The following is a 21,897-nucleotide window of genomic DNA, read 5'->3' as shown; positions in this document are numbered from 1 at the left end:
ACTCCTTGGCTTATGACCTTCTTCTTCCATCTTAAAAACCAACGAGGGTGGAACAAGTCCTACACATGGAGTCACCCTGTCCTGCCCTTCTGTGGTCACATCTCCCTATTCCATCCTCTGCTAGCTCTGAGGACCCTTATGATAAAATCTGTAAGTCAATATGAGCAGAAATGCCATCTACTATACCTGTGTATAATATCAGTAGTTTCAAATTCTGTGAGACCTGCTCTGTGATTGACCACATGCCTACCTTGATGAGCATTCCATGTGCTTAAAAAGAATGTGTTCTCCTGGGCTTTGGGTGACATGCTGTATAATTGTCACTCAGCTCAAGTTGGTTGATAGTGTTGTCCCAGTGGCCAATATCCTAACCAGCGTTTTGTTCATATGGTCTATTAATTACTTACAGTAGAGTACTGAAATACCTAGTTGTTGATTTTTTTCAAATTCTCTTTATAATTCTGTCAATATTTTCTTCATATATTTGCAGCTCGTTGTCAGAGGTACATGCATATATGGTTGTTTTATCTTCCTCTATACTTAGCCTTTCATCAGAATAAAATCTCTCCCCTTGTTCATACTACTGATCTTTGCAATAAAGTCTATTTTATGTGATTTCAACACAACCACTCAAGCCCTGTTATATTTCTGTTTGCATGATACACTTTCTTCTATCCCTTTACTTTTGACCAGTGTGTGTGTACCTTTGACTTAAAGTACATCTTTTTACGCAGCACATAGTTAGACCTTGACTTTTTTATTTAGTCAGACAATGTCAGTCTTTTGGTTAGAGTGTTTAGTGTATTCATATTCGATATGCTTATCAATAGGATTGATTCAGGCCTGCCATTTTCTATTTTCTCTTCCTTTTTTGCCCTATGCTTCTTTTCAACTTTCATTTGTGTTCAATATTTCTTAGCATACAGTTTTAATTTTTCTTGTTGTCATCCTACTTACATTTCTTTGCCTTTTTCTTCCTTTCTGTTGTTGATCTCCTGATCAAAATATCCATCTTTAGCATACTTTAATTTTCTTCAAGCTCATATTGACTTATTCCAAATGAGACAGAGAAACTTTGAGCCTCTCAGCCACCCCCCACGTTATCTGTCCACGTACATTGCACATATATGTCATATAAGCCCTATATTGCAGTAATATATCTTACAAATAGACTCATGCATACATGTGCTTTCCAGTCCTATTATTCCATCCTGTAGATCTGAATTACCATCTGGTGTAATTTTCATTCAGCCTGAGGGATTTCTTTTAGCAATGTAGAACAGGTGTGTTACGAATAATTTATTTCAATGTTCTTTATTTGGAAATGTCTTAATTTTGCCTTCATTTCAAGTCAAATTTCCTGAGCTATAATTTAGATAAATTAAAAATAATCCTTTACATGCAGCTCTGAGTTTTGAAAGACACAACTGATTCTGTAACCACTGCCCAGATCAATATAGAACTGTTCCACTACTCCACAGGCTTTCTAAGGAACTCTTCATAATAAATCTTTTCCCGTCCACAGGCCTTGGTAATCACTGATCCCCTTCCTGGTCCCCTGGAGTCCCCTTTTCTGAGAGTGCCACATAAATGGAATTGTACAGTATGTAGCCATTCCAGACTTGTACCTCTCGCTTGGCATATGCATTTGAGATTCATCCCTGGTGGTCCACGTACCACAGGTGATTTTGTTACATGGCTAATTAGTATTCTATGGTACAGATGACAAGAGTTGTCTCATCCGCTATTGATGAACATTTGGATTGTTCCTAATTTGGGATTTTATAAATAAAGTTGCTCAAAAAATTCCAAATACAGATTCTTGTATAAACATAAGTTCTCATATCCTCTGAGTAAGCAATAGTAATGGGATTACTACATCTTGGGGTAAAGTGGGTTTTATTGTTAAATATGTAACCCATTTTTATTTAATTTTTGTACGTAGTACAAGATATAGATCAAGGCTTTTATTTTTAACATACAGATGTTCAATTATTCCATGACCATTTGTTGACAGGGCTATGCTTTCTTCATTGACTTGCCTTCATACACATGAGGAGAAAGGGAGGAGAAAATCCCAGGCACGACTTTTCCTAGAATTCACAAGGAAGGACCTGAGCTTGGCCTATCACACCCCTGTTGTGGGAAGTTCTCAACAGAAGAGTCCTTCACTCCAAAAATTCTTGTCTAACTCTCCAGTCATGCATTTCTTCTAAACTCTTGGAGAATAGTATCCCTATGAAGAGGGAATTACTTAATAAGTACATAAAATGTTCCCATCCATCGATTGCCCATCCTGTTGAGTGCATTTCTTGAACTTGAGTCAACCTTAAGGTCAAGACTAGCCAGATGCTCATACTGGTCCTCACCCTCAAGGTTCGTTAGGTAGCTTAATGAAAGGAAATTGGTTATCCCAAGGATAGAGCTCAACTTGGGACTCTCTTGGAATGGGATTATGATGGTGCCAAGGCTCCAGACCCATCTTCTATCGCTGACATCAGTCCATGGGGGCAGTACCACATATGTATGCACACACACACACACACACACACACACACACAACTTTCTCTGAAGCAAACACTAATTCTCAAATTACACATAGAGTTACACCTTCCCAGTTACACATAAGGAAGGAGAGGAAGAGAGCTTTAGCACTTTGAAATGTCTCCTGAAGTCATTACGTGGGCTTCTCTGGGGGTCTTTGCAGAATAAGAATGGCTGCACATCTGTCATATACAGCCACCCCTCTGTGAGCACAAGGGACCTCATGAGAGGATCATCTGAGAATGACTTGATCGAGTTCACCTCCAAGAGTCTTTGTTCTCTGTAGTCACTGTGGGAAGGAAGAAAATGGTGTGGCCATTTCTAGATTAAAATGGAGCATAATAACAACATTTAAATTCCACCTGAAGATATTGCTTCATAGATTGAAGTCAATTGCTTGAGGGAGGTGGGAGATTTTCCTATACATTGGCGTGGGTTTTTTTTAAACTATGTAATTTTTTCATTCCCTGGAAAAGAGAGCTGCTTAAAAAATATCCTCCAAGAATATTTTGCCTTCTAAAGCACTATGAATATTTAAACAGCCAAAACAATAGCTCCAAGTTCTTTGCTGTTCTCATAATTTACCATTAAAGGTAAAGGAAGTATATTATTTGGCTCACTTCAAGAAAGAGGCAAGACAATACAGAATTCCCCACTTCTATAAATTCACTGATTTATGGCAAACACTGTTTCAAATCAGATAACATTGCCTTGGCTGTGAAATCGGTGTCTAAAGGGGAAAAAAATAAATCAGAAGAGAAATAAAAACATAGCAAGATCATTTTATGCTTCCTCCAAAAGTTAGACAGCATGTATCAGTGTCTTCATGACAGGGACAGTCTGGAGTCTGAGGTCGTCAATGGCTGCACCATCTAAGCACATCACACAATGGACTCAATCCTAGTTTCCGGACCTTCATAAGTCAGTAATGAGCAGAAATCATTCCATGATGTGAGCCCAAGGCTGCTGGGCCCTTCAGCTCTAACAATTTATATCACATTTTATTTGCCTTATCAACAGTTGCCCAAAAGAGTGAGGTTGCTTTTCTTCCTCACTTTCTTTAAAATGAATATGCTCCAAAATTATTTCAATTATTATAGTAAATTCATTTATCTGAACGTATTAGGGGATGACTGTAGTTTGAACACCATTCTGTGTCTCAGTGAAAAAACTGTGGTCATATAAAGAAGTAGGGAGTGCGTCACATTCCTCTCTGTTCTCGGGTATAACAGCTAACAAACCAAAAATATATAAATTAAGCATCAATGCATGCTTTTGAAGACTGCCCTGTTATGAGCAAATATCTGGCTGCTTCTGCAGGTGCATGAATCTGACATTTCCCAAACATTCAGTGTTTCCAATATTACTATAATAGAACTCATTACCTAGTGTCTGCTGATATTTGTAATTCTCTTTTTTACTGTATTAGTTATTTCATAATTAAGGATTGATTCTGCCAGGATTTCTTCTTTTCCTACTGAGACAACCAGGTTGTCTAGATTTCCCACAATCCACTAATAATAAAATGTCCAAAATTTAATTAATTAAATTACAAACCTACACTGAAATGACAATGCTTTTAGAAGTCAAGACTGGAACTTCAATTCCACAATAACCTCAGGAGCAGAATGCTAATAATGTTTTGATCTGAAGGGCCCTGATTGGTCATGAAATCTTGGGGAATGAAATGGATGTGTTTCTATTATTACTGCTCTGCCTATAAAATCAGAAAACCTAATGGGGGTGGAGCCCAATCCTAACTTCTGCTTTCTTCTTGGGATTCATAGCCTTTTCTCCAGTTCCCACATCTTAGTCCATCCTACTAAAGCCCCTTAGTGGAGGAGGAAAGATCCTTTGAGGAAGAAACCTAAAATGTCACTATCTCCAAGGGGAAATTTATGAAGACTCTGCCAAGTCCCTGTGGCAGAATCACAGAACAGACTTGGGCTTTGGGAATTAAGCCATGTTCTTTTCTGCTAACACCAATTTTCCACCGGAAAAGCAATCTCTTGCCTGATTCAGGGCTCTGCAAAATATAGACTGTCCCACAATGAATCATCAAGTGGCATGAAACTCAAACCATTCTACATTCACTAGGTGTTGTCTGACCCACAGAGCCATCCAACACTGAACATTCATGGTGGCATTTCATTAGAAAATGGAAACGGCATTGTATCTGTTATCCACCATTTCGATCTTCTGCTGGGTTTATCTGGGCTCACAAGGGTGTGGTCTGTCTTGCTGAGGGGTCACTAGCACAATATCAAGTGTACAGATAAAAGGGGTCCAGTCATATCTGCAGTGAATGAGAAATCTGCCTAAGCCAGTCCAATGGCCAAGACCACCATGTAACACTCACCTCTTCTCCATTGACTCACACTTACAACTTCACAGGAAAATCCTTCTGCTCAGGCTTCCAGAGTCTCCATATTTTCCAATGACTCATCAGCTTTGCATATGCGAAATACATTCATGCCCTTCCTGAATCTCACCCAATCATGATATCACCCTTGAAACTCACGGTCCCTCTATCTTTACTCAGAAGTGGACAGGGCTCCGTGAGACCAACAACTCTTAATCTAGAAAGCCATGAGCTAAAACTCAAGTTATCTGCCCCCACACCACCCATTATACAGTGCTAAGAACGAGATCATCACAGTCAATATTCTCAGTCTTTAAAAAAATAACGAGACGTACACAGCACACAGCAGTCATTGCTCCATAGTAATTCTGAAATATACCCAGACACACATCAGTTCTGAGAGCAGAAAATGTTCCATGGATAAGGTTCAAGTCTTCATGGCTTTCCTTTCTGTAAGACAAGTTCTGCCTACAGAAACACAGGGGATCCAGGGCATCTTTGCATTTGGATTGACTCTGTCTCTTTTAGTTCAAGTTAGCAAACTCCTTTTAAAAATAATGATTGTGATTCACCCTGTGCCTCAAGCTGAAATCATGATTTCTTTTTCCCATAGAACGTCTGAGAGACAATGCCCTTAAGATTCTCAAAAGCCCTTCTGTCTAACTAGGAGTGATCAGGCACTAGCTGAAGCCTTTCAGGGGTCTCAAAACCACATCCTTCATTTGATTCTTGTCTTGCACCTGAGACTCTTTCTTCCATAAACACATTAGGGATGGGAAACTCCTGTGATCTAGCCAGCGGGTTCTATGTCTTTTTTACATCCTTCAAGTTCCGCTTACAGGCAGGGCCATTTTCTCTCTTCCAATTCCTGATGATATGCAGCTAAAGAAGCCACTGGGCACTTTGAACATCCTACCCGAAATCTCCTTAGCCAGATTCACAAGTTCAGGTGTATTTTCTATGTACTCGGTTATTTCAGGTGACAAATTTGCAAATTATTTAGCTACTGTTGAACACAGGTGGTGATCTTTTCCTCTTCCACTAGCAATTTTACTTCTTTTACCTTCTACCGGGTCTCAAAGACAGTGCCTCAAAGCATTAGGTTTTCATTGCTGCTCCCCTCCCACACTTCTAGGTATTGATTTTTGTTTCAGTTATCTGGATCTAATAATAAACCACCCTAAAACATAGAGGCTTAAAAGTCAAGCAAAAATATTCTGATTCTGTTGATTCTGCTGGATGATTTTCCGTGCCTCCCTTAGCTGCATCCTGATGGGGGGTCAGCTGGAAATTGGGCTTGCTGGGTCAGTAGAGAGGGCTGGGCCTCTCTCTCCCTGTGGTCTTTCATTCTCAAGGAGACCAGACCAAATTTCTTCACACACAGCCTCAGGGGATAGCATTTGGAGAGGGCTAGCCCCAGTGCATTAGCATTTGTCATTTGTGATAATGCTCCATTGGCCAACTGGATGTGCCCCACTGCACAGAGCCACTGTGAGAGCCAATGACCCAGGGGCATGGACACCTGGAAGTACAATTCGTAGGGCATTAGCAAAGCAATCTAGCAAGGCTACATGGGACCTGGGGTCCAAACAGAGTGGATCTCCATGTCACTGATCCCATCACTTTGCTTCTTTCTCATCAACACACACAATATGGTTTAACAGTGAATCTCTTAGGACCAAATGGAAAAAACAAAGGGCCTAGTTTGTTTATTCCAGACAGAAGAAGACAGCTACTCAGAAAAGTTGGTGGAGAAGGGAAGCCACCCCACGGGCAGGTGTTTGGGTGATGCTTTTAATTACCTGCACAACATGGAAGGAAAGGTAGACTGAAGAGAGCAGCAAGGAAAAGTAACAAGTAAATAGGGACCAAAATTGAGGACCTACAGATTTGAGGAGCAGATCAAAGGTAAGAAATAAGCTAAAGATCTGAAAGTAAATGGTGATGGTTTGGCCCTGGTCAGTAAGAGACAGACTATCCAAGAATCTGAAAGTGAAGGAAATAGAAACAAATCAACATGGTTAGGATGTAAAGGTAGCCTAGGGGTCCTGACTGGGGATCAGAAACCAAAAATAGAGGTTGAAAATGGACATAATCCTCTCTCAAGTGACTCCCAGTCCTACAGCCTGTGGTTCTATCAATTTAGTATTGTCTTTTTACCAATGTTCTCTTTCTTGCTCTTGGGTCCTGGGTCAGCCAACAAATTCAAGCAGTGACAACAACTGAGAGATTTGAGGTCCCTGATGAGATCCATTCTTTGTTCACCACAGCAATCAGTTTCATGGATCCCAGTGATAAGCTGCAGCATCACAATTCCATCCAAGCTGAGATGCTCGTGGTCCTTGAGGACCCTTTGGAAATTTTACTGATTCTATATCTCATATCTTCCACTTTAGTTCAAAAATCAAGAGAAAATCAGAGGAAAGAGCTACCTAAACAAATCACTGAGTGGTACCATAACAGGAGGAAGTGACCCTATCACCTATGATGGCCAAAGTCTCCTATGAGCTTAGAAAAAGATAATTCCTACCTCTATCTGTTTTCAACAAAAATAGAGATAATGAAACTTCCTTGTGCCTCAGAGGGTTATATAACATTCTTGAACATTACTGTTCACTCTCATTACTCTTCAAGATTGAAAGAGCAGTAGTTGATCAAGACTCGGGTTCCTTCTATTTTGGAGAGTGGTACCATGAGGACGTTTGGACTTCTGCTCCTCCAGTCTTATCTTGATTCCTATTCTGAACAGTAATTAATGTGCTATGCTCCTGAGGCAGAGTACCGGAAATGGGTGTAAATAGACGTTAGGTTCTAAAAGACCATATCCATCCCTCTGGCTGTAGTAATTGATTCAGGGATGGGCTTGTTAACTCATCAGAAACCATAAGAAGCATTATCAGAATTTTACTGGGAGTTGGAAAGAGAGATGTGAAATTGGATTGAGGTCTCAGTGGACTTTAAACTAGGTGGATACAAATTTTGAACTCTTCAAAAACATACAATCTTCAGTCTTGCTCATCAGAAAGGTGACAAGAATCATTTATTAAGAAGTAGCAGCTACTGTATACCAGACCCTGTGCTACATTGCTTATATGGCTCATTGCAGGATAGTTCTGAGTGGCCTTGATCAGCCAGGATCACCATCCTTTCTCACTGGTACTTCCAAAGAATAGCTATAGACTCTGCTGTAAGTGCAACACCCCGAAATAAAGAGGAACTAGACAGAAGAGCTTGGGCTCTCCTGGTGGCCTTGGAATTAGGATTTTCTTTAATGCTTTTCCATAGAAACCTTGTTCTGGTGGGATTTATACCCAAGGCAGGCTACTCTCTGACCTACCTCAGCTGTGGTACAAGTAGGGCACACGGAGTCACGATTTTGTCCACCCTGGGCAGCTCCCCTGGACCTTGAGTGAAGAGTTCACCCTAAATCCTCTCCCTGCCTGTCTGTAAGTACTAAGCCCAGTTCTCATAACATCTGGTACATGGTAGTGTTCTACCTCACTGGACTCAGGAAGTAGGTAAAAGCGCAGTTCAGGATGCAGTGGGCTGAAACAATAACCAATGCCCAGGGAACCTGCTTTGCAGTTATGTCACATAGTAGTCACAATAATCCTGTGCAATAAGTAATGTTGCTGTCATAGTCACTTGTAGGGGACAAGGAGATGTTCCAGATAGCACTTCAAAGATGGTCTGGTTGGCCTTGCTCCTGGAAGATGGCTATAAATAGCATTTGGCTGTCAGGTGCAGAGAGCCACCTGGCCCAAAGCCATGCCCTTGCCAGGCTGACCCATGTCCAATGACCCAGCTGGCAGAGGCCGTTTGAGCCCAAGGGAGGACAATGCTAATGGGGTACCTTAGCTTCAGAGCTCTCTGGGGGATCAGCCAAGGTGGAGGACCAGTTTCTACATCTTTCCCCCTTCCTTCCATAGATGTTGATCCCATGGACATTATTTCACTTAGAAATGTCCCTAGTAAATATCCAGTGCACTAAACTCCAACTTAAGAGTCTGCTTCCCGAAAAACTCCATCTGCAACAGTGTTTATAGATAAAATGATAAAGCAGGGAACTTCTTTCTAAACCTACTGCTTGATGTGTCTTTTGGGAGCTGGGACTGCCTAAGTAGCTGAATCTGGGTTTTGATCACTCAGGGAGGATTGGAATTTGGGAGTGGACCCCAGTGCACCTGGAAGAGGGAAAGTGGAGCAGTGGGAGCTTGGGGTGCTATGCAAGAGTCACCACTCCTGAAAGCAAACAAGATCCATCTGTGGGTGAAGGCTTGATGTCCAGTGTGACTACAGAGGTGGCTCACGGACCATTGCAACAGCACATGAAAGGGGGACCTTCATCTCTTTCTCTCCAACTCAGAGTCTCATTGCTAAGACTGTCAGTAAAAAAAAAAATCTAGGCATTTTAGCCGATGATTAACCACAGAAAGAGCATCTTACAATGCTATTTGCTTATTTTGGCCTTGAGTGTTTCTTTTGTGCAGGTACCATGTTAATTAAAATTACTTCTCTGAACAGGTACAGGAAAATTAACTATATTTCCTTTATGCAATTGTTTGTAATCATCACCTCCTGGTGGTCTTCTGAAATCTATTTAAATCTATTACTTTTTTAATATTGTGCATTAGTGAATTTTTGAAAGAAGAGAGTGATTACAAAGGATATACTTGCTTAACAGTGTGCTAAAAAATATCATTATGAGAAAGAACCAAGTGGACTGCCCTCATTTATCGTCATGGAATTAAATTAGAAATACATAACCTAAAGCTGTTGATAAGTATTTCAAATTAAAAATCAGGTAGAATCATAAGTATAGTTCCAAAATAAGGAAAATGGATAGCAGATGAAAGTGCCTCAAAGGAAAATGAAAGTAATAACTGAATAATTGGGAATAAAGGCCCTATAGGACCCAGCATGTTATAAAGCTAAAACCTTCTGAAACTCCCTTTTTAGCAAAAGTTTTTAACCTTTCAAACCTGAAATATTTCTTAAGAATGCTCTCCAAATTTATAAGCAGAATCCAAAAAAAGGAAATACAAAAAATGAAATCCATTCAGTAGAACTGAACTGCAGAATAGAATAATTTTGAGATTTCTTTCTTGAAACTCCTTAAGATTCAGGGTTTATTTTTAGCCTGTCATTTAAAAAAATGTATACACCCATCTTTGAACTTTAAAGATGTTGGTATTGTGTGTTGGTTTTCTTCTGGGGAAAGATGGGTGAGGAAAGGAAAGGGAAGCAGAACCAGGTCTCCAAACCAGCCCAAGGTCTTAAATCAACAACAAACCTTGGTCCAGAGGCCAGAAGCCTCCACCCATGCAGGTCCAGGAGGCCCAAGTCAGGGCAAGGCCACATCTGTGCCTGGGTCAGGAAACCTGGAAATTCCCACAATCAATGGTGAAGGAAAATGAGATCGCACAAAACAAATGATGTGATGCCTCATTGAGATAATTCAGCTTGTCAATTTCACTAGCTAGTAACCCTTCCCTACAGTTGGATACGTGGAAAAGGAAGCAGCCTCATCTTTATCAAAAAATCCACCAATCCTGAAAGCCACCCTCTGTGTCAGCTTTGGAGTCCTGGTCTACCCAGAAAGCACCCCACCCCCACCCCAGTCCTGTTCCCAGCTTCGCTCTCACCTAAAACCATTAAACTCGTAGGCAAGTGCGATTCCAGACACAGCACACATAACATGCAGGAGGAGCTTGAGTGCTCAGAGGGGTAGCAATCTGTGTCTCTGAAGCAGAACTTGTCTGATTTTTAGAAGCTGTCACAGATAGATTTCTTTTAGTTACACTCATGCAGACCACTGACTGAGCTTTCGGGGATAAAGGGATCCAGTGAAGCCAACTGCTGTGGTCTCCGGCCCTAATCAAATCCCATGCTGTGCTTGGTGACTCAACTCAATCAACAGTGGCTGCACACTGGTCTTGCAGAGCAGCGGCGCCCACCACCCAGGCAACTGCTGCAGGTTCAGGAGCTTCTCCTGGCTTTGACAAGACAGACAGGCCACCGTCATCTCTTGGCTTTCTTGTTTAGCACGATGTCTTGCAAGAAACAGACTTTGTGAAACCCCTCTGCTGGTAAAACAGATACATAAACAAAATGAACAGGCATGATTACAGCAGCTCGAAGATTAAACAGGACGCCGGTGAGACAAATGCAGTCAAAGTGAATTGCCTTTCAGTGCTCCAGGGCTGTTCCCGCACAATCTCCCCTCCTGTATCCTTACTCCACGCCCCTAGGGCAGGGATGTTGAACCTTTTAGAGACGGAGCACCCAAACGGCCACCCCACCCCAAACTCACTTACCGCAAAATGCCAACGCTGCAATTAAACCCGAATGCTCAGATTTGAATTTAGAAAAACAACTCATACATTAACATCTTTTGTCTTAAAAGAAAAACAACACGCGTGCCGTAGGTTCTCCACCACTGTCCGAGGGACTGTTTAGTCCAGCTAGTTCTTCCTTATATCTATCTCTGACCCAGCAGACTCTATGGAGCATGAAAATCACCTATTACAATATTAATATCTTCTGTATAGGGGGTGTGTGACTCAGAAGAGCAAGTGAGATTATAGCCCCTCAGGGAAAATCAGCAGCAAATACAAGCTGGAAGGCTGTGTTAGGAGCGACTCGTCTGGTAACCGATGCTACAAATCGGGCAAACACCTGCCGGCATCAGAGTCATTTTTAGAGAGCAGACAGCATCAAAGGGCTGAATTTCTGTCATATAATGTAGAGATGTGGAATAAAAAAGTCTTGGCAATAAGAGGTTTCGATGAGCCCCTTCTTTAGATACGGTCAGCCGGAGGTCCTTGTGGGAGGAAAGCCGCTTTACCAAGTGACACAGAGCACCCGGCTAGTGAAAGGGCCGTTACAAAGTTATTCACCGATGGTATCTGTCACCCTTATAATCTGCTCCTCAAGCCGTTTCTCCACAGGGAAAAGACGGCATAAAAGAGAGGGTTGTGAAAAGCCGGAAGGAAGTTGCCCAGAGGCTTTGGAAAGGAGAACTGCTGTCTGCAACGACCCTAAGGAAAACAGGAGGTGCAGAGAGAAGCACTCCGAGGTGCCCCTAGGAATAACAACACAAGGCACGTTAAAGCCAGGAGCAGACTGCTGTCTAGATTTGTTCCGAATTCTGCGGGCGACCGGGATTCCGCTGGGTAGAGTCACGTCCTTTGTCTCCGATGCCCCTAAAGGGTCACCGGAGTGGGCGTGATGCAGCAGCGGACCACGGCCCAGCTGCGGAAGGCTCCCAGCAGACTGGGTCACGCTGCGGGGTCCGCAGGGCGGCGGAAGACAGTGACCCCCCCCTTACTCTGATCTCCCCAAAAGGACTGCGTTTCTGCAACCCGTAGCCAAATCTGATCCCCGAGCTCTGCAGGAAGAACTTACGGACACGGGTGAAACGTGGGGGTTGGGGTGCTAAGCTCCAAAGGTCCTCCAGCCCCCGCCCCGGGTGTCCAGCTTCGATTTGGGGTGGAGGGTCCACGGGGCGCTAGGCTGAGGGCAAGGGTGGGCGGCGAGCGGCGGCCCGGGCTGCTCCGCCCCGCCCCGCCCCGCCCCGCCCCGCCCCGCCTCCCGGCCCTGGCTGCACCGCCCTCGCCCTCCAGAGCGCGGCGCTGCGCTTGCTTCTATCCCCGAGTCGGCGCGTCGTGCGCCTCCGGCGCGGCTCGCCAGTCGGCCGGAATTGAGCAGCGTTCCTTGAATCGGCGGATTTCATGACGTCTCCCTGCGTGGTCCACCACTTTTTCCCTAACCAAGGATTTTTTTCCTGCCTCTCGCCTTTCCCCGCTCCCTGCCACTCACCCGTCCGCCCCCGTCCCTGCCCGGACGCGCGCCCCTCCGCGCCCCCGTGGCCCGGGCGCCCAGACCCAGGTGCGCGCTCGGCCGCTCGGAGCCAGTCCCGAGCCGGCCGCACCTGGCTGGCGAGCTTGGGCGGGCGGAGGGTTGGCGTCCGCGGGGACCTGCGAGCCGGGGCCGCAGCTGCGCGGACGGCGAGGAGAATGGAGTCTCCTAACAGCCTCCGGGACCGCTGCGAAATGTGAGCGTCTGCTTCCAGCTTTGCTTTTCCTTCTGTTCTGCATCGCCTGCGCTCGCCATCCACCGTGCGGTGCGTTATCAAATCTCGCTGCGCTCCAAGAGGGGAGACCATGATTGAGTGAGCCCACCCTGTCCGAAGCCAGGTAAGAGGCGCGCGCGGAGTTGCTGAAGCCGAGGCGAGGCGCGGCATCGTCTGGGCGAGCGGTGGGGTGCCCTCGGGCCCCGGCCCCGGATCCCTGCGTGCGCCTCCGCTCCGAGGGGGAGCGCGATGCCCAAGTCACCCAAAGGCGAGGGAGACGCCGGTTACATAACGGGAGGGAAATCTGTTTCGCCGGTTTTTCATGAGCAGCTGAAAACTCGCCCGGGTGGGATGCGGGTGGAGGAGAGGTCTGCACCCCGGGCCCCGGCACCATCTCGGCACCCGCTGGCCGAGACGGACCGCGCTGACGGACTGGCAGGGGCGGCTTGGGGTGTAGACTTCACAGCTGGGAGAAGCCCATTGTCCTCCCGAAAGCTGGAGCCTGGTTCTGTCTGCGTGAAGAGGCGCGGAGAGGGGACAGGAGGCAGGAAAACGGGAAAAGTGCGAAATGAGACGATGGGGGAAAGGGGAAAGTCCTCCGAACTGTCCTCCGCCAGAGACGTGATAGGATGGATGCGATGACCAAGACAGCGACCAGGAAGCCCTCCCAAGTCAACGGGATTATGTTGTGATCGGAAAGAAAAACGCCTTTCTGATAAAATAAGATTTTGTTGCTTGGGGGCAGGGGACGAATCTGCTGACTTAGATTCCTCCTGGGTGCATTTTCATTTGCATCAAGACATTAAACTTGGATTCGTTTTTAACTGCAATAGCCTTAGTAGTCCCCAAACCCAATAAAGCCTGGGTGGATCCACAGGTATAGCTCGGGCAGTAGGCTCAATATGGACTCGTAGGGGAACATATCTTAACAGAAGCAGCCACAGAAATGGTGTGAGGTTAGCGAAGAAGGCAAATACCAGAATTTTCCAAAGAATCCCGCCTCCACTCCCAAAAGTGGAAGGGGGAGAGGGGAACGTCCAGCGTTTGGGAGTTCATTCCGTTTGTCTTTAAAGTGGCCCTGGTCTGAGTGTTCTGGAGAGCCGCACGCCCTCAGCCCTGCTAGCGCGGTTCCCTGCCTGCCTTTCTTTGCCGCAAGTCGGAGAAGGGGGTGCTCAGGAACCGCTCAGAGAGAAAAGGCGACTTGCTGTACAGTCAGAGCCGAGCTAACTAAGCTTCCCCTATTTTGCCTGGAGAAAGAGCTCCAGTCTCCATGGCGACCCAGGTGGGAGGGGAGACACCAGCTCCAATTACGGAGAGGAAAAAAATGCTGGACAAAACTTTCCTGGCTCTAGGTACAGAAATAATTCAGCTGCGTGCCTTTTGGAGGGTCCCCAACTCCCCGGTGGCGATTCGCGAGAGGGCGCCTAGACCTGGCCAGCTCGCCCTGCGCCTTGGCCAAAGTTTCCCTGGGGCCCTCGAGATGGTGCGGGTTCAGCACCGTGGCCAGCGCACCGGCGCCCGTCAGCCGGCGGGTCTGCAGCCCCAGGGAGCAGGACTGAGGATTCCTCCGCGGTAGGGAGCCCCTCGTTTTCTAGAACCCAAGGATTCCTTCCTTGCCCGTGCTGAATCTGGATATCAGATTATCCAGAATTACGGACTGATTCACGTGACGCTCCGGAGCTTGCTAATCATCCATTCCATGCATGGCGGTGCAATAGAATAACTATCAATGCCATGGAAAAAGAGAACGCTCGCGCGCGCACACACACACACACACACACACACACGATCAGCGGTGGTCCTCCTCTCTTTAACGTTCATTAGGCATACATGCAAAAAGCTGCTGTGGCAGCACTGTGGTCAGCGAGACACCAACACCCCGGTCCCGCCTCAGGGGCCTCGGATCCAAGAGGGCAGAAAAGCGGTTTACTCTTAGTCCTGACTCGCAGGCTTCTTCACAGAGTTGGTGAGCTCTGAAAGAGGAGAGGGTGTGTAAAAGAGGTGAGAGCCAGGGATCGGAGCTTCATGCCAGCGCCTGAGCCTGGTGGCTGCACTTCCAAGGTTGCATAGGCAACTGAGAGGAGTCATTTCTCTTAGTGCAAACGACAAAGAGGCTGTGCAGAGCGAGAGGACTTGGTTCATCTGGACGTTCATACGGGGAAGAGCAGGCAAGTCCTTGGAGTCGTTCTGCTTTCACCTTAGCAGAACGTTCTCCACCTTTGGTAGTAGCTGCCACTGATGTTGGTGGAGAATCCAGGATAGTGGAAACCACCTTTTGAGTAGAAAGCATGAAGAGCAGCTCCCAGGTGTTGGAAGGGGCAGTTGCATGGCAGTCAAGGTTTTGCAACTGTTAGGAAATGTTGACAAAACTTCTACAATGTCTCTGGCTGCTTTTCTCTTTTGAGGAGGTACTTGTGCATAAGATCTTGAATTGCTTTGGGGTTGTTATTGATAAGGGTAAACAAAATATACCCTAGCGCTGGGGATTTAGCTCAGTGGTTCTGCTGCCTGCCTTGCAAACGCAAGGTCCCAAGTTCGATCTCCGGTACCAAAAAACAAAGCAAAACAAAACAAAATATACCCTAGTTTTCTTTGCTGTGTTTTCCAACTGTAGGCATGTTGTTGTTTTTTTCTAAAGATGGTGCACGGAATACTCAGGATATGGTTAAAGCAGTGTGTTTATGCCTTTCAGTCTTTTTTTAATGATCAGTAGCTAGGGAAAGCAGACCAATTTATCTCAAACCTAGGGAAAAAGATGAGATAGTACACTGTTTCTTGAACTTTGTTTCCTGATGGATGTTGACAAGTTTATCCATGATTTAGTCTACCAAAGAGTTGTTATCTGAAATCGAAGAAGCGATGCATAGAGAGAGTATCGCTAGGATGTGAACAAGCAGCTGAACCTTGGCTTGGTTCCATCTGACATTGTCAGCAGAAGAGAAGGAAAGATTCACTATGGAGATAAAGCCACCCAAGACCAGAGGCTGTTAGGTAAATAAAAAATGCAGTTGTGAATTCTAAAGTTGAATGTCTATCATGAAATTTAAAAGGGAGAGGAGTGTAAATAAACTAAGTATAAGAAATTGCTCAGCCTCTCTGGTATACTCCATCTTCATGTAAGTAAATTAAGAAAATGGCTCAATCAATAACTTTCAGCTCCGGTAGATTCCATGCTCCTGATCTCAGTGCTAATTTACCAAACTATGACTTGCTTTCTTCCTAGGTGTCTACTTCATAAACAAAGTGTCATTATATCCCTATGCAGTCAATAGCACACTCCAAAATAATTGGATTTACCCATTTCAAATAAATATGTCAAGGTGAACAACATAGTAAAATTCACCCCTGTGTGCTTGATTCCATTCTGCAATTTTTAAAGAATTATTTTGATGCCTCACCTTGGTATTTCTGAAACATCAGTAAATAGTAAATTTGTTTGTGTGACTCAAGTCTTTATTTGATATATAGGACTAACAGTTTCCTTCAAGATAGGAACATACTTTAATTCACTATCATAATCCCCTCTATCCTCTGATAAAGTATCTCTATAGAATTTTTACAAAATATGAAAATGGCTATGTAACTGGCAACAGAAAATTCACTGGAAAGTAAAAACAAGTGAATATACCTTCAGGAACTCTTACACATATTCAATGATTTTCACAGGTATAAAATGTTTCTGCCTTCAAGGGTGCAATGTTTGTTTGTGTGAACCTTCAGGGAAACAAGACAAACTCTCTTTACTTAAAGGCTGGCAGGCAAAGTAGAACTCTTTCCCTTTAGCTAAGTCTTTATTAATCAAATGATATGCAAATAACATGTAGATTTGGAAGACCAGGGACGTCAGAAGAAGGAAGGAAACTTGGAGAAAAGGCAGTGCAGTTACTTTTTATCATCTCTGAAATGGCGATACTTTCAAACTACATTTTTAAAATTCATTGTATTAAACTTCAAGCTTGATGGAATTGGGATGCTTGAATTTAAAGAATTTGGATTTATAACTTCTTGAAATAACATCAGTGGTTTCTTTATACTAATCACCCCTTAAATACCAAGAAAGAATTGATTCACTCAAGAGTTTTATGAGATTATTAAATTAAATAAACCTAGCAATAAAAGCAGAATTGTTAGTTAAATTGAAAATTTATCTGAACACTTTTGCTGTATCAGGGACCCCATTTTAGTTGCAGTTAAAGTGTTTGGAGATAGAGAAAAATAGCATGGAGTCACTTGGGATAAAAACCTATTTCGAATAATCATAAATTATTATTTCTAGAAATAATTAAGGCCCTATCCAGAGAAGAGAGCATCATAATTGCAGTTAATAGTCTAATGATATTCTAAATTTCCTCTGACTATGGAGTAGAATATACATATACTTAACATCGTGTTGATAGCCTTAGTTAATAGCAAAATTATTTGCCTCAAATAAAGGACAGAATCATCTTTTTTAAATAGTATCCTTGTTTACACTATCAATTTCTCACACTAGAGAAACTATTCGGTATTTACACATGTGTGTCCTACTTATTTCACTTAAGAGTATGGCCTCAATATGCAAAGACACAGGAGTGAAGGGAGGGGAAGGGGAAAGGAAAAATTATGAGAAAAGAAAAAAAATGGAAATGAAATCTAGGTAAATAGCGAAGGGTGGAGGGGGTGAAGGGCGCACAGGTAATGGGGAAAAAAATAAGAACCAAGATACATCATGTACAGGTACAAACACCCAATGATAAATGTAAACGAATTATATACCTAAAATGTACGAATAAAAGAACTAAAAAAAAAAAAGTATCATCCCTAAGCTGTAGTTTTGATCTAGCCATATCTTAAGCAGTAGTGTTTGTTTGTTTGTTTATACTGAGTTGAACAGTTACTTAAACAAAACCTCAGAGAATGATTTGGAGCATTCACAGTTTCAATGGCCAAAGGTTCAAATGGACATTCAAATCTCTATTGGTCTAGAACATAAAGATCATCAAGCTACTTTCCTAATTGCAGTATGTGGAGTTATCCTAAATTTTAACCAAATGGTTATTTAATTCATTTCTGTATAGATGTCCCCAAGTCGCATTAAGTCCCTTAACCCCTTTGCTTTCGTCTTTGACATCTCTCCATGACTTTGCTTAGAACCAGGTGGCGGTGTTAGTGAACAGATTTTGGCTAACATTCCAAACCAGTCTATTCCCAGCCCCGGAGATGGTGGCTTCCAGTTTGAAATTGTAAAGAAAGGAACCAGCAACTGCGTCTGCACTTGCCAACCACTGTTACAGGAGACAATCTGAATGTATTATGTGCAATGTGAAAAATAAATCCATACGTGAAGTTTAAATCTTGGTGTTGGGGCAGTTTCCTCTTTAAACTTGTAGGCATCCACTTTTCCCTATCCAAGAAGAGAACTGATTTTTTTAATGATGCTTTAAATTTCCTTCATATTACACATCAAGAATCCATGTGCAAATGAAAAATATGTATGGCAGGAGGTGTTGCTCTGTGATTAAGAACACAGGGTCTGGTGTCCCACTGTCCGTACTTGTGTCAGAATCTGAGTCATCAGTCAATTTTTTGCTAGGTTCAGTTGCAGTACCAGCAACTCCAACATCTTAATGGCTTATAAAACAAATATTTATTTCCTCAAACTACATAACTCTGCCGGCCAGCTGAGGCTGTACTTCCTGGGCCTGCTTCATGCAAGAACCCAGTCTGATCTGGAACATTCCTGCTCAGATGTGACACAAGTCATCCATTCCATTAACTGAAATAAGTCACATCCCACGCCACTGCCACTGGTACAATGGGTCAGAGATGCCATTTCTGCCACAGTGAGGCACTGTCAGTTATACAGTGACAGGTGGAGTCGCAGAACCTTCTTACAGATCAGGGAGTAAATAAATGGGGACAGTTGTAATTCACCACACGACTTGCATGCCCTTGACCAACCACCTTGTGCTGTGTTTTCCCAATCTATAAAATAAAAATAACAATACAAACATCTACCCCAGAGATGCTATGAGGATTCATGTGACAATGTAATGTTCTTAGCCGAGTCCAGATGTTGATGTTTGTTTCTTTGTTACAGTGTGGCATTAAGGTCAGTCCTCAGTAAGGCTGTCCCCTGTGCTGCGATGGTCACTGGTTCATGGCAGTTTTGTCTTCTGTGTTTCCAGTTATCTAGAGTCAATCTCAGCCTAAAAATATTAACATTTTTCTCAACTTTTGAGAGAGAGAAAAAGACTGCATAAACGTGGCTATATTATACTGTTATAAATATTCTATTTTATTATTGTTATTGTTCGTCTTTTACTGTGCCTAATTTATAAATTAAATTGTATCATACGACTAAAACGTAGTGTATGTCGTGCTGGCTTCGGCACCACGTACACTAAAACATAGTGTGTGTTTTAGCCACTTTCTTATCGCAGGGACACAATACCCAGCACCTACAACTTAAAGGAGAGATTTAGTTAGGCGCGCAGCTTCAGTCCACGATCCAAGGCAGCAATGACAGGGCAAAGAGGCCTGCAGAGGAGAGTCTGTTCGCAGCATGGCAGCCGGGAGGCAGAGAGTGAAGGGAGGAGCCAGGAAGGCCACACCCCCAGTGACCCGCCTCTTCTGAGCCACCTTCTTACCAGCCGGCTAAGGCCCTGATGAGTATAGCGCCCCCATGACCCAGTCATCTGCCAAAAGCCCCATCTCTGAACACAGGAACCTTTTACACAACATTCTAGATCTACACCACAGCAGTACATGTGGGATTTTGTATTCTGTGTGAGTCAGACATTCCCTGGGGGTCTTGAAATGCATCCTCCACTGATAAAGGAGCTTATTGTTATTAGATAACTGTTGGGGGAAAAAATTCCTAAATCTCAACAACTTAGCAAAATGGAAGATTTTTCTGATTCTCATAAATCTAATTGGCTGATACTACACAGGCACCTGGATTGATGCTTTGTCCTTATAGTACCTGGCTCCCAAGATCTCCTGAGTGTTGGTGATATCCAGCTAGCAGGAGGAAAGAGGGGAGTAGGTATTATGTAGGCGATCTTAATGAGCCCAGCCTGGAAGTAGTGGATGTCACTCCCGCCCATCTGATGTGGCCACATCTAGCTGGAAATTTAGTTTAACTCTGTGCGCACGAGAAGTGAAACTGGTAGTGTGGGCACACTGGAGTCTTGGGCTGTCATCAGGAAATACAGCTAGTGTGGGCCAAGAATAGGGAGAGGTAGAGCGAGTTATTTGTCCCAAAGGTGAAAAGATTCCTGATGGAAATAGTATTTGTTGTGCCCTTGAGCCATTCTTTAGTGATATATTTTTTAATAAATTAATTAGGATCTTTTGATTTTCAGAGTGAGTCCAGATAATGCTTAACAAAAGAGATGTGATTCCATATTGTTTGAGTTCTGTTTGTTGAATTGTTAAAGTAGACACAAAGAAGAGGAGCCAACTCCACAACTCATGCTTAGGAGCAACTTCCTAATCCTGACAGTTACACCCACATTGTGTCTAAGAGCACTGAAGAATTAGATGCTGTTGACTAGCAATTTGCATTTTGTTTTGGATCACATAGACATCTGTAGGTTAGACACTTGCTGTAAGTTGAAGTTGAATTAATCCAACAATAGTGTGAGTTCTCCTGAAAATAGACCGTATAATTTGTAAAACAGCCTTTGAGAACCTCTGCCTTCCTCAAGCAGAAGCAGGTACCCTTGGGAACTGAGATCCGTACCTTTCTCCTAGAAGTGAGAGACAGGCTTCATGAGAAACTTACAACCTAGAAAAGAAAAATGTCAGGGAGAAATATTGAAGAGGCTATGAAAGAAAGTGCTGGAAGAGACAGGGTGGTGATCTGTAGTGCATCTGTCTCTCATACATGATTCCCACTCCCCTAGCTCATGTGCTAAAGCACAGCCCATTCTTGTGGTGCCCAACATAAAATAGTGAATACCACTGACACACGTTAATCCTTCTGGGGGGCAGTTATACTGGAGTTATGAGAACTCCTGGCCACTTTAATTAGGTTGCTACTCCAAGTGAATAATGTGTTATCATGGAATCTCTGTTTAATGGAGAGTGTGTTTGAGGAGAGTTTATTTCTCTGCCACCTTCTATGATTTTAGTCTAGAGGGGATAGGACCCAACTGAGTCAAGTGCTGAAGGCGGACCTCAGGAAGGTCGGTGGATCCAAACCAGTGCTGTAAGGAATACACAGAAGAAAGGGGGAATGATCCATGGGGAACACTCGAGGGTGGGGGTTTACAAAACATTTTAATTTTCTTGGGCATCTTGATATTTAAAGGTGAAGGGAGGGATAGAATGGTCTTGCTGAGCCATAAAGAATGAAACTGGGACCTGGCAGCAAAAGCTAAAAGGTTTTATATTTCAGCTCAGTGTGAGAAAGAGGTTTTTGTATCAGAGATGCTATGGTCTGTCCACTCCATCTGCATAGCTCTGCGTACTCCATCTGCATAGCTCTGCATGCTCCATCACTAGGAGCCATAAAGAAGGTCAAAAAGCTAAAATATGGGGTTGAAATGCGGGTAATTTCAAATCTCTGCCAACACTGGACTCACTTCTGTCTAACCTTACCGTGAGGGGGACTACATCCCAGCAAAGGAGGACTGAACCTCAGCTCTCGGTGGACTATTGTTTTACAACTTGAGAAACCATCCTTCCTCTGTAAAATGAATGGGTCACATCTAAGCAGAACAACATTTCAGTCTCCTGTTCTCTCTGAGCTGGCGGAGAACAGTGATCAATGACTAATCCACAGGGCTACAAGACTCACCACTCACAGACCAGATTTACCCTGGCTGTGTGCCATCTACACCAGAGCACCATTAATCAAAAGGTGGAAGTGAAACCTCTCCCTGAGAACTTCTCCATAGCCTTGTGTTCTTCTCAGAGCATGGACCTCAGA

At 43.8% G+C, this 21,897-nt stretch overlaps 1 protein-coding gene and 1 long non-coding RNA gene across 5 annotated transcripts in view; one reads left to right on the top strand and one right to left on the bottom strand.

The window, feature by feature from the left end:
• Positions 1 to 1,201: 1,201 nt before the first annotated feature.
• LOC110348662 (uncharacterized) lies at positions 1,202 to 12,467 on the bottom strand. Its single transcript, XR_002394096.2, has 3 exons — positions 12,314 to 12,467; positions 10,552 to 10,992; positions 1,202 to 2,833 (listed from the first exon to the last, which is right to left on the bottom strand). It is a non-coding gene; the product is annotated as an uncharacterized LOC110348662 (long non-coding RNA).
• A 62-nt stretch (positions 12,468 to 12,529) lies between these two features.
• Kcnj6 (potassium inwardly rectifying channel subfamily J member 6) overlaps positions 12,530 to 21,897 on the top strand; it is a 251,331-nt gene continuing 241,963 nt past the window's right edge. For all 4 annotated transcript variants that reach the window (XM_004842378.3, XM_087212257.1, XM_087212262.1 and 1 more), the window contains exon 1: positions 12,530 to 13,104. The gene's annotated coding sequence lies outside the window, so the exon portion shown is untranslated. The remainder of the gene's footprint in view (positions 13,105 to 21,897) is intronic.

This window comes from Heterocephalus glaber, unplaced genomic scaffold (assembly GCF_053883595.1).
Source record: "Heterocephalus glaber isolate CG9 unplaced genomic scaffold, H.glaber_assembly_v1.0 deba00000122, whole genome shotgun sequence".
NCBI classification, from domain to species: domain Eukaryota; kingdom Metazoa; phylum Chordata; class Mammalia; order Rodentia; family Bathyergidae; genus Heterocephalus; species Heterocephalus glaber.
Note: the sequence above shows the minus strand (reverse complement) of the source record. Positions and strands in the feature narration are given on the sequence as shown.